Source organism: Rhincodon typus, chromosome 26, assembly GCF_021869965.1.
Source record: "Rhincodon typus isolate 14 chromosome 26, sRhiTyp1.1, whole genome shotgun sequence".
NCBI classification, from domain to species: domain Eukaryota; kingdom Metazoa; phylum Chordata; class Chondrichthyes; order Orectolobiformes; family Rhincodontidae; genus Rhincodon; species Rhincodon typus.
Genome location: NC_063357.1, coordinates 18,518,445 through 18,533,461, shown reverse-complemented (window position 1 = coordinate 18,533,461; position 15,017 = coordinate 18,518,445). Strand labels below are relative to the sequence as shown.

Genomic DNA, 15,017 nt, shown 5'->3' with positions numbered 1-15,017 from the left:
TGATGCTGCTTGGCCTGCTGTGTTCATCCAGCTCTACACCTTGTTATTTCAGTCTTGAAGGAGAGTTTACAGCTTACTCTGTCCACAAGGAAACCTTAAATATTCCGTGTGTACTTCCCAAATTTCCTTAGAAATTATATCATACAATTGAATCAAATGTGAAACAAAAATGTCAATATATATGAGAACTGAGTTGTATTGGATCAATTGTGTAAAGGTAAAGTTGCCATAGTCCCAGAGGACGATATGGCTGCTCTCCCATTAGAGAGAGATGACTAGTGGTAGTTTAACCTGAGGGCCACAAGGGATCAGGAAAGCAGCAAGGTTGAGAAAGTGGGATCTTCATGGTTACCTTATCCCCCATTTCTAACTCAGCTTTGCACAAATACTATTTTAGTTTTTATAATCTGTGTGCAATACCATGGGAGACTGACTAAATGACAGTTTGTAGACTCTACAGTTAATTAAGTACTTTTGAATTATATTTACTGTTGTAATTTAGGTGCAATAACATATTAACAATTTAGTATAGTGTGCAATTCCCATAGATGCTACTTTGTATAACAATTTCCGATAGCATTTTTCTAAACTCCTGAAACTATAAAACATCTCGCCATGAGTAATGCCATGGAAGACCTGCTGGTGTTTGAAAATATGAGGAATTTAACACAAAGTTTTATTTTTGTTTTGAATATATCTTTTGTTTCTGTTTCAGCCTTTGAACAGGGCCATTGCTATGAGCCATTCATTAAGTATGGAAATTTTACAACGGGTGATTCATCGTATCAAGTGGGAACGGTGGCTGAGTTTTCATGTGATCCGGGGTACACCCTGGAGCAAGGGTCAATGATCATAGAATGTGTGGATATCCGGGACCCCCAGTGGAATGAGACTGAGCCAGCCTGCAGAGGTAAGGGAACATGAATGTAGGAACAAGTTTTCCATTAACCAACAGAAAGTAAAGCAAAGAGCAAGCTCGGACTGTTGTCTATTTGAAGAACATGTGATTCCTAGCAGATCCTTGACAGCATGTGGTTTAACTCTGTCATCTTTTCAGAAGTGATGACCAGGACCTGTACAACCATTACAAAATGTGCTGCCCACCATATTAGTGAAAGACAAACAATCAGTGTACAGTGCCTAGTATATAAAATTCATTTAAATTGGTCACTCTGGTTCCTAATTTCCCAGACCCCATTGAAACTAAATATCTAAACTAAAGGGGATCACTTGGCAGGTGTTAAAGGACCTGGCAGAGGGATAGCAAGGCATCGACACCATCATTGGGCTAATAGTTTCACCAATGTTCAGCGTTCTCCATATGAACTCATTGTGCTCAATAGCCATTCAGTTCTTCTGTTAAGAAAAGTAGTCTTGTTGGTGAAAACCTAATAAAATAATATTGAATGACTTAAAAGTACACTGATATACTGATTGTAAGACATAGCACAATAACATTCAATGCTATAAAAGAAGATTATGAATAAAACCTCTCAATGTTTTGATGGCCGTTGCACAATTTTCGTTGCTACCTTTGGCAGTTTGTAGGATTTCCTGTCTATGAACCTTTTGCATTCGTCAGTAAGAGACATGAACATGATAGGATCACTACATCATAAGATATGACCTAAGGGTATAGAGATCCCATCCTCTATCTTATTTCAAATTACTAGAAATGTACTCCTTTGTTGTAACCAAACAGCTTAATATTAGCCCAAATACTTGTATGTCTGAGGAATACAGCATTTATACAGAATAGATGGCAATAATAAATGTCTGTTGGATTCTTCAATAGCACAATGTCCATACCCAGTTTCTTATAGAGTCATAGAGTCACACAGCACGGAAACAAACCCTTTGGCCCAACCAGTCCATGCCGAACATAATCCCAAACTAAACTAGTCCCACCTACCTGCTCCTGGCCCGTATCCCTCCAAACCTTTCCTATTCATATATCCATCCAAATTTCTTTTAAACATTATAATTGTACCCACATCCATCACTTCCTCAGGAAGTTCATTCCACACACAAACCACCCTCAATGTAAAAAATTTGCCTCTTATGTCTTTTTTAAATCTCTCTCCTCTTGCCTTAAAAATGTGTCCCCTTAGTCTGAAATTCCCCATCTTAAGGAAAAGACAACTAACATCATTTTTAAACTTCTATCAGGTCACCTCTCAACCTCCTATGCACCAATGAAAAATGTCCCAGCCTATCAAGCTTTTCCTTATAACTCAAATCTTCCATACCTGGCAACATTCTGGTAAATCTCTTCTTTCCAGCTTGATAATATTCTTCCTACAGCTGGGTGACCAGAACTGGACACAGTATTCCATAGGAGGCCTCACCAATGTCCTGTACAAGCTCAACATAACGTCCCAACTCCTATACTCAAAGGACTGAGCAATGAAGACAAGCATGCCAACAGCTTCTTAATAATCCTGTCTATATGTGACACAAATTTTGAAGAATTAGGTACCTTCACCCCAGGTCCATCTGTTCTACAACACTACCCAAGGCACTATCATTAATCGTATAAGCTGTACCCTTATTTGTTGTTCCAAAATGCAATACCTTGCATTTATCAAGGTTGAACTCCATCTGCCATTTTTCAGCCCATTGACCCACTTGATCAAGATCCCTTTGTAATCTTAGAAAACCTTCTTCACTGTCTACAATGCCACCAATTTTGGTGTCGTCCGCAAACTTACTAACCATGCCTTCTATATTCTCATCCAAATCATTTATATAAATGACCAACAAAACAGGACCCAGAACCGATCCCTGTGGAACACACTGGTCACAGGCCTCCAGTCCGAAAAGCAACCCTCCATCATTACTCTCTATCTCCAGCCATTAGGCCAATTATGTATCCAATTGGCAAGCTCACCCTGAATCCCATGTGACCTAACTTTACTAATTAGTCTACCATGCGGAACCTTGTCAAAGGCTTTACTAAAATCCAAATAAACAACGTCTACTGCTCTGCCATCATCAGCCATTTTGATAAATTTCTCAAAAAACTCAATCAAGTTTGTGAGACACGATTTTCCTCATGCAAAACCACGCTGACTTTCCCCAATCAATTTTGGCCTCTCTAAATGTCCACAAATCCTATCTTTTATCATCACCTCCAACAATTTACCCACGACCAAAGTCAGACTCACAGATCTACAGTTCCCTGGTTTCTACTTACAACCTTTCTGTTATGGAAGATTACACGCTATTGGTGGAAAACTCATGTCAGATGTAATTACTCACAAAGGGCCTTTTACATTGCCTCACCTCTATATCCAGAGGCATGTCATTAAGTATGAACCCAACTCATTGACCAATTCTTCTCGTGCTACAAGTAATCTAGCTATTCCTCTGTATGGTGAAATGTTTGTCTGACCAGCAAACTCTTATTGGCCATCCGTTGGTGTATCAGGAGGATTGACAGGTTAACAATCAATCTCATTAGTCATGCTATGAATACACCTTCTATAGCTATCAAGTTCTAGTGTAGGATTTGAACTCTGAACTTCTGGGGAAGTGTGAATGTCATATTGATTTCTTCATGGCAAGAAAAAATATTCCTTCCATTGTTTTGTGACATTAGTAAATCACCCGTCAATACAATAAATTAATAATAATTCCATCAGAGAGTGTTTAAATGGTTAAGCAGATGAGGAAAGCATAGCACGACTGGGCATTTCCATCATTTACTGAATATTGTACAGCTCCAGAGTCTGGGTGTGTAATATTTATTAACTCTTGTAAGTAGATACACGAGAGCATTTTTTGAACAGCATCACATAATGGTACATTTAATGCAAAGCAATGCGTAGGTGGGAAGCTACAATAGAGGCATTCAATCTATTAAATTGTGAGGTGTGGTCAATTGGCATTGAAGTTACACAAAGATTAGCATACAAATCATGAACATCACATTAACTTTCTTTTGACAGAGGTGCTCAGTTGTTAATTTAAATTTCCATATGGTGTAAATTCAAAGCTAATGGGTTTCATAACAATTTTCAAAGCTAAATAAAAGGGGCTAAAGGTGAGTGCTATTGTATTGCTATATTGTATTGGCCAATGCCATGGAATGGCAAACATATAGACTGATTAAACCTTCAGGAGATGAGAAATTATATAATAAAATATGAAGGGGGAGTGTCTAATGCTTCCATCCAGTTAACACTGATGCTGAAAGCAAGATCAGAGCCAGAAGCTCATACCTGTCAACCAAGAAAACACTGCTCTACTCTGACCTTGATCATGGCAGGAAGGTGCCAGGTCAGCAGAAATGCTTTAGGAATGTCCTCAAGACATCCTTGAAGAGGTCAAATATCCCAACTGACTCAAGCTGGTTTTGACCAAACAAAATGGAGTTGGCCCATTTGTGAAGGCATTGAGCTCATTGAGCGATGTTATCAGGATCACACAGGCGAAGTCACAGTGTCAGAGAGACGTCACAGCAACTCGAAACCTGATCCTCCAAGTGTCAGAATCTGCAGGTTGTAGAGAGAATTTATCAGCCAAATCAGAACCTATTGAACCAGAAGGGAAGCAAATCATCCTCGATCCCCCGAGACTGCCTAAGAAGAGAATAATCCAATTATCTGGTAGCATGCAGCTAGACAAGGTACAAAAGGGAGAAGAGGGATTACATAGAAAAATGTGAAGGAAGAGGGAAATCAGCATTTCATTCTCGTTTAACAGAGAACTGCAGGGAAAAAAGTGAAGTACTTTGTAGCCACAACTGATGAAGTGTTCTCATAGCGACACAAAGACAGTGTTCTTCCTTTCATCCTGCCCCTCCAATTAACAGAGATATTAATCTTCTCTCCTCCTTAACCCCCCATTCCCCACCACACCACCCATCACCACCATCACCTCCCAGTGGTGTGGAAATAATTTTTAGAAGTCAGTATATATTCAAACTGGTATGGTTCACAGTAACGGGAACCCAACTGAGATAAAGATCAGGGATCTGCAGCAACTGATTCTGTTCAACAAATGTAATAAACTTGCTACCTATGAGAATAAGGATTAAAAACTGTTTAAGGAGATCCAGAATACTGATGATAGGATCTTGGAACAGGACGCTATCCAAAGAAAAGAGGGAAAGCCTCACGATGTAGTTGTAGGGAGTCAGTAATTAGTTGAGATGGTGGGAAAGGCCAGATCATACTCCTTATACACTGAATGAGAGTCTGATGTGTTTTGTTGCATATCTGGTGCCACACTGAAGGACAGAAACTAGGGAACAGGCTACTGTAGATGAAGTATTATGCAATCAGAGGGAGGTAATTAATAATCTCATTGTAAAAGGGCCTTCAGGGAAGTGTGACCATAAAATGCTGGAATTTTTAATTAAATTTGGAAGCTATGTACTTCAATCAAAACTAGGACCTTACATCTGAAGGAAGAAAACTTTGTAGGCCTGAGAAGCAAGTTGGCTGTGATGGATTGAGAAAATGTATTAAAAGCTGTGAAAGTAGACAGGCAATGGCTAGTACTTAAAGAATTAGTACATTGTTTAAAACAAGCATACGCTGCTTTAAAGCAGAAAAGTAAGGAAAAGTGATTTAACCATGGTTAGAAATTGAAGAGATAGATTGTTTTCAATCAAAGTAGCAAGCTGATAAATTTACCAATAGAGTAGAAAGCTTGAGAATTGGGAGCAATTGGATGTTAGCTCATGAGGATCATGAAGCTGAAAAAGAGACGGAGAATAAAATTTGAGTGTAAACTAGCAATAAATATTTAAAATAGGACGTAACAGAGAAAAAATTAACAAAGACAAATGTGAGCCCATTATAGGTGAATTTAAAGCAGGCGTAGGAAAATGGTAGAAAAGGTAAATAATTACTTTGTGCCTGTCTTTATGGAGGAAGGGACAAGAAATCTTTCAGAAATAATAGATATCCAAGGGACTAGTGAGAATGAGGAACTGAAATAAATTAATATTCATGTAACATGTAGTATTAGATTAATTAATGGGACTGAAAATTGAGAAATCCCCAGGAACTGATAATGTACAGCTCAGAATATGTTGCTATAGAGATGGTGGATATATTGGTGGTCATCTTTCAAAATTCTGTAGATGCTGAAGTGGTACCTACAGGGAGAAAGCAAGGAAGGAGAGACCGGGAAACTACAATCCTGATTGCTTGATGGCAGTAGGAGGGAAAATATTAGAATCAGTTTTGAAGGATGTGATAACTGGGAACATAGGAAATAACAATCTGATCATGCAGAGTCAACACGGATTTATAAAGGGGAAATCATTTTTAACATTTTCTGAGGATGTTACTTGCAGAGTAGATAAGGGGAACCAGTGTATTGGATTCCCAGAAAACTCGAGTAAAGTCCCACACAGGAGGTTAGTAATCAAAATTGGACCACACTAGATTATGGGTAATATCGAATAGAAATGAATGGGTCATTCTGAAGTTGCCAGGCTGTAAGTAGCAGGGTAATGCAAGGATCAGTGCTTGGCCCCCAAATGTTCATAGTCTATTTCAATGACCAACAAATGTGATACTTCCAAATTGGTGAATGGCATAAAACGAGACACAAGTATATTTTATGACGACGATGCAAGGAGGCTTCAAGGAGATTTGTACAGTTGAATGAGTGGGCAAGAACACGGCAGATGGAATATAACGAAGATATATGTGAGGTTATCCATTTTGATAGGAGGAACAAAGGTGCAGAGTATTTCTTAAATGGTAAAAAAATTGGGAAGTATTGATGTTCAAAGAGAGTTGGGTTTCCTTGTTTATAAGTCACTGAAATTGAGCATGCCGGTGCAATAAGCAGTTCGAAAGGCAAATGGTATGTTGGAAGTTATCACAAGGTCTACACATAGGAGTGATGATTAATTGTTTCAATTCTATAAGCATTAGTGAGTCTGTACCTGGAGTATTGTGTGCACTTTTATTCTCCTTATGTGAAGAAGAATAACCTTTCCATAGAGGAAATGCAATGGAGGTTCATCAGATTAATTTTTGGCATGCGACAACTGTCCTAAGAGGAGAGGTTGAGGAGCCTGGGCCTGTGGTTTCTAGAGTTGAGCAGATTGAGAGATGATCTCACTGAAACGTACAAAATTCTTAAAGTGGTTTGACAGCATAAATGCAGAAAGGATGTTTCCCCTGGCTAGGGGAATGAACAATGGCTAGACCAGGGAAAATAGTCTCAAAATAAGGAACAAGTCATTTAGAAAGAGGAGGAGCAATTTCTTCACGCAGAGGGTGGTGAATCTTTGGAATTCTGTACTCCAGAGGACTCTGGAAGCTCAGGCATTGGTCAAGATAGTGATTGATCAATCTCTAGATACCATTGACATCAAAGGATAAGGGATGGCCCAGGAAAATGGTCTTGAGATCAATGATCACCCATGTTTTAGAAGGTGGAGCAGGCTTGAGGGTTGAATGGCCTAGTCTTGCACCTATTTTCTTTTTCCTATCTCAAACTGGCTTGAAAGGATATTGGAGAGAGAGGAGAAGTGCCCAGTCTCTGTGGGCCACATTGGGAACAATAGCGTAGACAGACAATAGCCTGTCCAGCGTGGAGCTAAATTCAAAACAGAAGCCCCCAAGAGTTTTAATCTCTGGATTAGCAGCCAAGTCATGTGCAAATTGTCAGAGATAAGGGCCTTATAGTTATGACAGTGTAGTTGAAGGAGTGATGTAAGAAAGGAATTCCATTTCATGGAACACTGGCACCACTAATGAACAGGAAAGAGCTCTACCATTGCAATGGGTTGTTTCTGACCAAGGTTCTCTCAGAAAGGATAAATAGGGCATTCAGACTTTGAACTGGTGTGGAGGGCTTAGACAGGAAAGATAATATAAATGAATATTCTAAAACTAATGAAGAAGAGAGTATAATAATATTCATAAGTTGTGCATTAGACACTACAAGTAAAGAGAAAACCAAAGATGCAAAATAAACCCACAGAAAGAAATAAGAAAAATGCAAGACAAACATTCTTAAAGCAGAAGGATGGACTAGGATGTATAACCTAAGCAAGTGTTCTTTATGCAAATGCACAAATTATGATGAAGGAGTTGAAAGAATTGTAGCCACAAATTCAAATTGGAACCTTCAGTGTTCTCACTTCTAGATTCTGCTTCCTCTTCTACTGCTGATTTTTGACATTTCATGTGGAAAAGAATTCAGTCGAGTATTTGATTACAGTAAGTGTATGCCAGCATTTTCACAAGCCAAAAAGATTTCTTCAATAACTTTCAAGTAATAAGCTGTTCACACTCCTCTTCCTATTTCTCTACTGATAACCATTCTTTCTGCCTAAAAATTGCAGAGATACCATTTCTGAAATAACTCCACAGAGGCTGGTATCCCCTCACCAATTCACCCTTTATTTACACATGCATAGTCCTTGACGCTGATCCGGCTTCCTCAGAGCCAACTCTCAGAGTGAACAGAACCTCTGACAGTCCGGTTTATATCAGTCAGCCAGGGCTCCCTGATTGGGGCTGTTAACTTGGTCCAATAGAACTCCTATTATATGAGGTCCACCTTGCTGACCTCGTGACAATTTCCTTATAACAATATGAAATGCACCCGCCCCACCCTGCAGCTCGCAAAGATGTTATTTCCCCAGTTTTCTACTTAGTGGACTCTTTTCCACTCAGCCTATTCAGAGATTCTCACCACAGTTCACTCGTTCACTATAGCTCCAGACACCCAGCTCTGCTACAAGCAGTGGGCCTGGCAACAACACCACATTTAGACTGGAAACCCAGCGTGGACCCAGGATGAAATGCTGATCTGGGATTTACGCACACTAACTATAAAATCTCATGATGGTTAGATGGAGTAGTTTCTTGCCGCTCAGGGAATTGCAGCCATCATTGTTGATTAACTTGTCAATCAACCAGCAGTTGGAGTATGGGAGTAGAAGTTGGAAATCATGTGCTGAAATCTCCTGTAATACAGTTAAAGCTGAGTGGTGGGAAATCCTGGTTGTATAAAACAGTAAGATCAATAATGCCTGCAATGTCAAGTATGTTTGTTATTGATAAAGAAGACAAAAAGCTGCATTCAAGGTTAATGGGATGTCATTTTCTGTCATCACTTTTGTCTCCTGCAAGACTCCTATCCCAAATATCAAATAGAAGCTTGCAGTAGAGTGATGACATTTAAGACAGAGCAGAATGATCCCTGAGGTGACCACAGAACAGCATGGGAAGTTTAAATTACTGCTGTGTTTTGATTATAGATGTGGAGATTGTCTGTGAAATGCTTACATCACAGGCACTGGATGAATGGTTGACTGATTGGCACAGGTGGATGCTGGAGTACATAAGATGTTGGGTATATGTATTAATTCAGAAGTGAGAGATTAGAAAATGGTTTGCTAGAATGTGTTTTAAGCAGACGGTTGCTTAGAGCAGAGCATGTTTTGCATGGCTGGGCAGAAAGCATCCAAAAGGCTAAAGTTACATCATTGTTAGCCATGAGTGAGGTCCCAGAAGATGGGAGGGTAGCAAATTTTGTGCCCTTATTCAAGAAGGGCTGCAAAGAAAAACCTGGGAATTATAGACCAGTGAGCCTAACATCTGTACTGGGTAAGTTACTTGAGAAGATTCTGAGGGATAAGATATACATGCATTTACAAAGATAGGTTTTGATTAGGAGTAGTCAGCATGGCTTCATGCATGGAAGATCATGCCTCACAAACTTGTTAGAGTTCTTTGATTAAGTGACAAGGAAGGTTGATGAGGGCAGGGCAGTAGACATAGTCTATATGTATTTTAGTAAGGCCTTTGATAAGGTTCCACATGGTAGGCTGCTCTGGAATGTTAGATTGCATGAATTGGCAAATTGGATACAAAATTGGCTTGATGGTAGGAGGCAGAGAATAGTAGTGGAAGGATGCTTGTCCAACTGGAGCCCTGTGACCAGTCTTGTGCCTCGGAATCAGTGCTTGGCCCATTGTTGTTTGTTATCTATAATCAATTATTTGGATGAGAATGTACAAGGCATAATTAGTTGTGGATGACACTAAAATAGGCGGTATCATGGACAGTGAGGAAGGTTATCAGAAATTGCCGCAGGATCTTGATCAGCTGGGGAAGTGGGGCGAGAAATGGCAAATGGGGTTAAATATAGATAAGTGTGAGGTGTTGCATTTTGGAAAGTCAGATTAAGGTAGGAGTTTCATGCTGAATGGTAGGACCTTAAGGAGTGCAGTGGAACAGACGGACCTTGGAGTACAGGTATACCGTTCTCTGAAAGTTAAGTCATAGATAGACAGGGGAGTGAAGAAGGCTTTTGGCACAGTGACCTTCATCAGTAAAGGCATTGAGTACAGAAGTTGGGTAGTTATGTTGCAGTTCTACAGGATGTTGGTGAGGTCGCACTTGGAGAATTGTGTTCAATTTTGGTCTCCTTGTTATAGAAAGGATGTTATTAAACTGGAAAGAGAGCAGAAGAAATTTACAAGGATGTTGCCAGGAGTCAAGGGACTGAGTTTTAGGCAGAGGTTGGACAAGCTAAGACTTTTTTCTTTAAAGTGTAGGAGACTGAGGAGGGATCTTATAGAAGTGTATAAGATCATGAGAGGCATGGATAGGGTGAATGCACTCAGTCTTTTTCCCAGGGTTGGGGAATCAAGGACTAAAGGGCATCAGTTTAAGGTAAGAGGGAAAAGAATACATGGGAACCTGAGGGGCACAGAGAGTGGTACGCATGTGGAATCAGCTGCCAGTGGATGTGGTTGAGGCAGGTACATTACCAACATTTAAAAGGCATTTGGATGAATACATGGATAGGAAAGGTTTAGAAGGGAATGGGCCAAGTGCAGGGAAATGGGGTTAGCCTAGATGGACATTTTGGTCAGCTTGGACCTGTTTGGGCCGAAGGGCCTATCTCCATGCTGTAGCGCTCTATGAGTCTATGATTCCATGAGTTATGCTCGTGGAATTGTCATGGGAAGACCTGGAGAATAAATTCATATTTTATACTGATCACAGACTTCTCCTGTAAAATTATTGACAGAAGAGATGTTAATCACCTGGGATGGGAGGTAACAAAATGGAAGAGTGTGTGACATTTATCACCAGTTGTCTTTTGATGTATAATTTCCCATAATTCTTATACTAGCTGTGCAGAGAAATAACAAATAAAGACTAAGCTCTTCTTGTAACAGAGGAAACATAAAGGTCAATGCGCAGGCCCCTCTTGTGCAAGTAAATAGAGGAGGAGGAAAATCAGAATTTGAGGAGTTGCATATTATGGCATAGGAATGGTGAACATAAATCAGACGAAATTACAAGAGTCCTTTTGCTAGTTATGTTCTTCCCTTCCTCTGTTTAATTTTAACAGCTATTTATTCTGCGCCCTGTTCCTTGGACCCATGTATACAGTAGAATATATTGCAAACTTTGTTGCTGAATGGTATTTTAATTGATACAATGCATTATTGAAATTATCATCTGATAAAGCATAAAATCAGAATAAATGATAAGTGAACTTCAGATTTCTACTTCATGCTGAAAACAAAAGCATTTGAATAAGAAACAACTCTTTTGAGTTCCCTAGGTCACTTTATTGCCAATAGCTTGCGTGTATGAGAGAAAAATTTAAACAATAGGTCTTGCATGATCCCATAAACTTACAAAACAGTTCACTGTCTCTATACCGCTTTGAAGCCTCTTATCAGTTGTGACAGCCCCTCTCTCTCCAACAAATGAATTTCTGCCTGACCTGAACTGGGCTGTCACCCAGTTATGTTATTGAGATCTGGAAAGCCAGGAAAATAGAGACTAGACCTACGAATCAGATTTCAGTCAAATGGTGCAGCTACGCCATATCCTTGCCAGCCAATAAATTGCCCTCCAACCATTAATATCACAATTAAGAAATGGACTGGGGAAAGTGCTGCAAGAATCGGTCTTTAATTGGTTACTTAGAGATGGTCAAGAGTGCCAAGCCCACCCTGGATGGTTTCGCTCTTGTTAGTGCATTCTACCTCCAAAATCCCATGTCAGAATTTCATGCTACAGTTGTGCATTGACTTCCAACTACCCTCTATGGAGACCTAGATTGGCTTTGACGGAAACGATCCTACTTACCATTCTGGTAACGGCTAAATTTAGCACAGGCAGTCAGTGTAAAACGTGATGCCTTTTGTACAGAAATGGTTGTTGCAATATTTCAAGCTAAATGGTTAGCAAAGCATTTAGACTGTCACTTCTGTGATTATAAATAAGAAAAACCAATTAAAAGAGGAATAAGAAGATAGGCAAATACATTTTTAAAAATGATGTTTAAGGGTTTTTAAATTTCCATTCAGGAAATCACTTCAAATAAATGACAATGAGGAGATGCAAGTCATTTTAGCATTGGCACCAAATAGTTAGGGAGTGGCTTGATGGTTTTACATTGTTAAGAGAATGTCTGTAATGTCTGAGATTTATTTTACAGTTGCTTGAAGATACTTGACAGTGTTTTGTTTTGACTCACAGCTGTCTGCAGTGGGGAAATTACAGACTCTGCTGGAGTTGTGCTGTCTCCAAATTGGCCAGAAGCCTATGACAAAGGTCAGGACTGCATTTGGGGGATACACGTGGAGGAAGACAAGCGGATAATGCTGGATCTGCAGGTGTAAGTGCAAACTGGAGCAAAATACACTGAGCACTGATAGTACCATAGCTATAGTCTACATAATTTCCCATTAGATTGCTGTTTTTCACTCTTGTCTCACTTTTCCTGAAAGTATTGGCGGGATTATTGTATCACCTCACTCAAATGAACCTTTTATGTGGATCATGACATCTTGGTGACTGAAACAAATGGCTTGGGAATTGCAAATTTAGCTTCATTAGATCTAGATGGAGCCTGCGCAAACTGAATACAAATGGAAGCTGTTAACTATTAAGATTTGTGAGCAGTTTGAATACAGACAAACTTGTGAACGTGTGATGTGCTGTGGACTTCAGAATTTTACAGCATTTTCCGTCTCCCTTTCTAGTTAGAACAACAAGTTGCACTTGTGCATTGCCTTTAATGTAGTAAAATGCTCCACTACATCTAACAGGATCAAGCAAACAGATTTGGACACTGAGCCATTAAGGACGTGCAGTAATAGGTAGTCTGGAAGTTTAGGGAGAGGCACCTGTCAAAAGGTGTCCTAAAAGAAAGGAGGAGAGCTGACCTCTGGCTTAGCCCAGAGGGGCAGAACCATGATGCAGTTAGGATGTCAAAGTTCAGCTGCTTCTCCCAGTTATGATCTATTTCTTAAGCAGCTTTCTTTCAGCAATCTTTGCACCAAATCTTGCTGTGATGTTCATTCATTGGATCAAAATAATGAGATCTTCTTGAATTTTAGAGTAAACAGAAGAATCTGCACAAATTTTCCAAATGATAGCACTTGTCAAACTGAGAAGTCAGAAAATTGTACAAGTAGTACAGATAGAGGTAAAATCATGGTTTACTTGGGAATTCAGTAAACGGCCAGGGGTCATGGAGAAAAGCTGGGTCTAAATTGGACAGAGCCAGCACAAGTATGAAGGGTTAAATGGCCACCTTTTGCACTGTAAGATGGTGTGATTCTAACCTTTTCTCAGCACCCTCTGTAAAGTACTCATCCTTGTAACATGAAGGTCATGAAAGTGTTTTCACTGGTAAGCAACACATCAAGGACTTGGTTGATGTATTGGTCCATTGTCAGTTGCCCAATCTTGCTGAAGTCCTTGTAAATTGAAATGAGCCTGAGACTTAACACTCCAATGTTAGCGTGAAAGCATGCACGTTCTGGTTGTTGCCCAATCAGCTGGTTCTGTCATACCAGTGAAATGGAACCTCTGAAGACTTTGACCTTAGACATTTCCCAGTCAATATATCTATCTTTGTACAAATGGTTGTGTGAATCAGATGAAGTGTACACTGTGTTCATGCAGTGGAGATCTCCTCCTGTTACCTTAAACCTTACCCCTTCAGCAAACGTACATAGAAAAGTACACTTCAATTGATTTCCACCTTTGGTTAGAAACAAAACATCTGTTCAATTAAAAAGATCTAGTAATCAGAAGAAAATATCCAAAGGAAAATTACACAGTGTAAATTCCAGTCATCAAGCAATCTGAATTAATAAGGCTTGGCTTTATTGCCCATTTGATGTGAGCAGAATCAGTACATAGCACTTTTCACACAGTGGAATCAGCGAAGCTGTGCAACTTCCTTCAATACAATTCCCAACCATCTTAATTCTTTGTTGAAGATTGGCAATTAAATTAAGTTGTACCCAACGCGGGCAGGAAAAGCAATACACACCTCTGCCCAATTTCCTTGCCCTCATTTTGACCATTCCAGAAACAATTTCACTGCTCTGAAAATGGATCCGTATTAAACTGCTGCCAGGTCTGTATTCATTTGGAGTTGACTATGTGGGAGCTTGCATCCCATGGAAAGGTCACCAGAAACAGGACCTACAGTTTTACCTGACAATTGAAATTATTGGGCTGAATTTCTGTTATGCAGCTATTAATAGCAATACTGGGTCATTGAAAGATGTCTGATCAATTTACTGATTGCTAGCAGCATTGGAAAGTGAGGAGAAGAGGTTTGTGACTGCAGACATTTACAGACATGACACAAGAAATGTGCTTCAAGGTTAAGTTATTAAAAAAGTAAAGCAGATCCACTTTCTCTCTGCTCAATTTCAAATTGCAATCTTTTAAACCCAGAATTTTTTAATTCTGCAGAGACCAACAATTCTGTTTAAAAATAAGACTTATCCATTTGAAGCAGAGATATGATTTTTTTTTCCTCTCTCTCAGAGAATTTTTTTGATTCTTTGGAGCTAAAAGTCAGGGGGAGAAGAGGTAACTTTGAATATTTTTAAGGCAGAGGTGGATAGATTCCTGGTAAGCAAGGAGGTGAAAACTTATTGGGGTAGGCGGAAATGTGAATTCGAGGTTATAATCAGTTCAGTCATGATCTTATTAAATGGTAGAGCAGCTCGAAGGAGCGAACAGCCTACTCCTATTCAG

At 39.6% G+C, this 15,017-nt stretch overlaps 1 protein-coding gene across 1 annotated transcript in view; it reads right to left on the bottom strand.

Annotated features, from left to right (window-relative positions):
• phf12b (PHD finger protein 12b) overlaps nucleotides 1-15,017 on the bottom strand; it is a 139,041-nt gene that overhangs the window by 64,783 nt on the left and 59,241 nt on the right. The window lies entirely within an intron of this gene.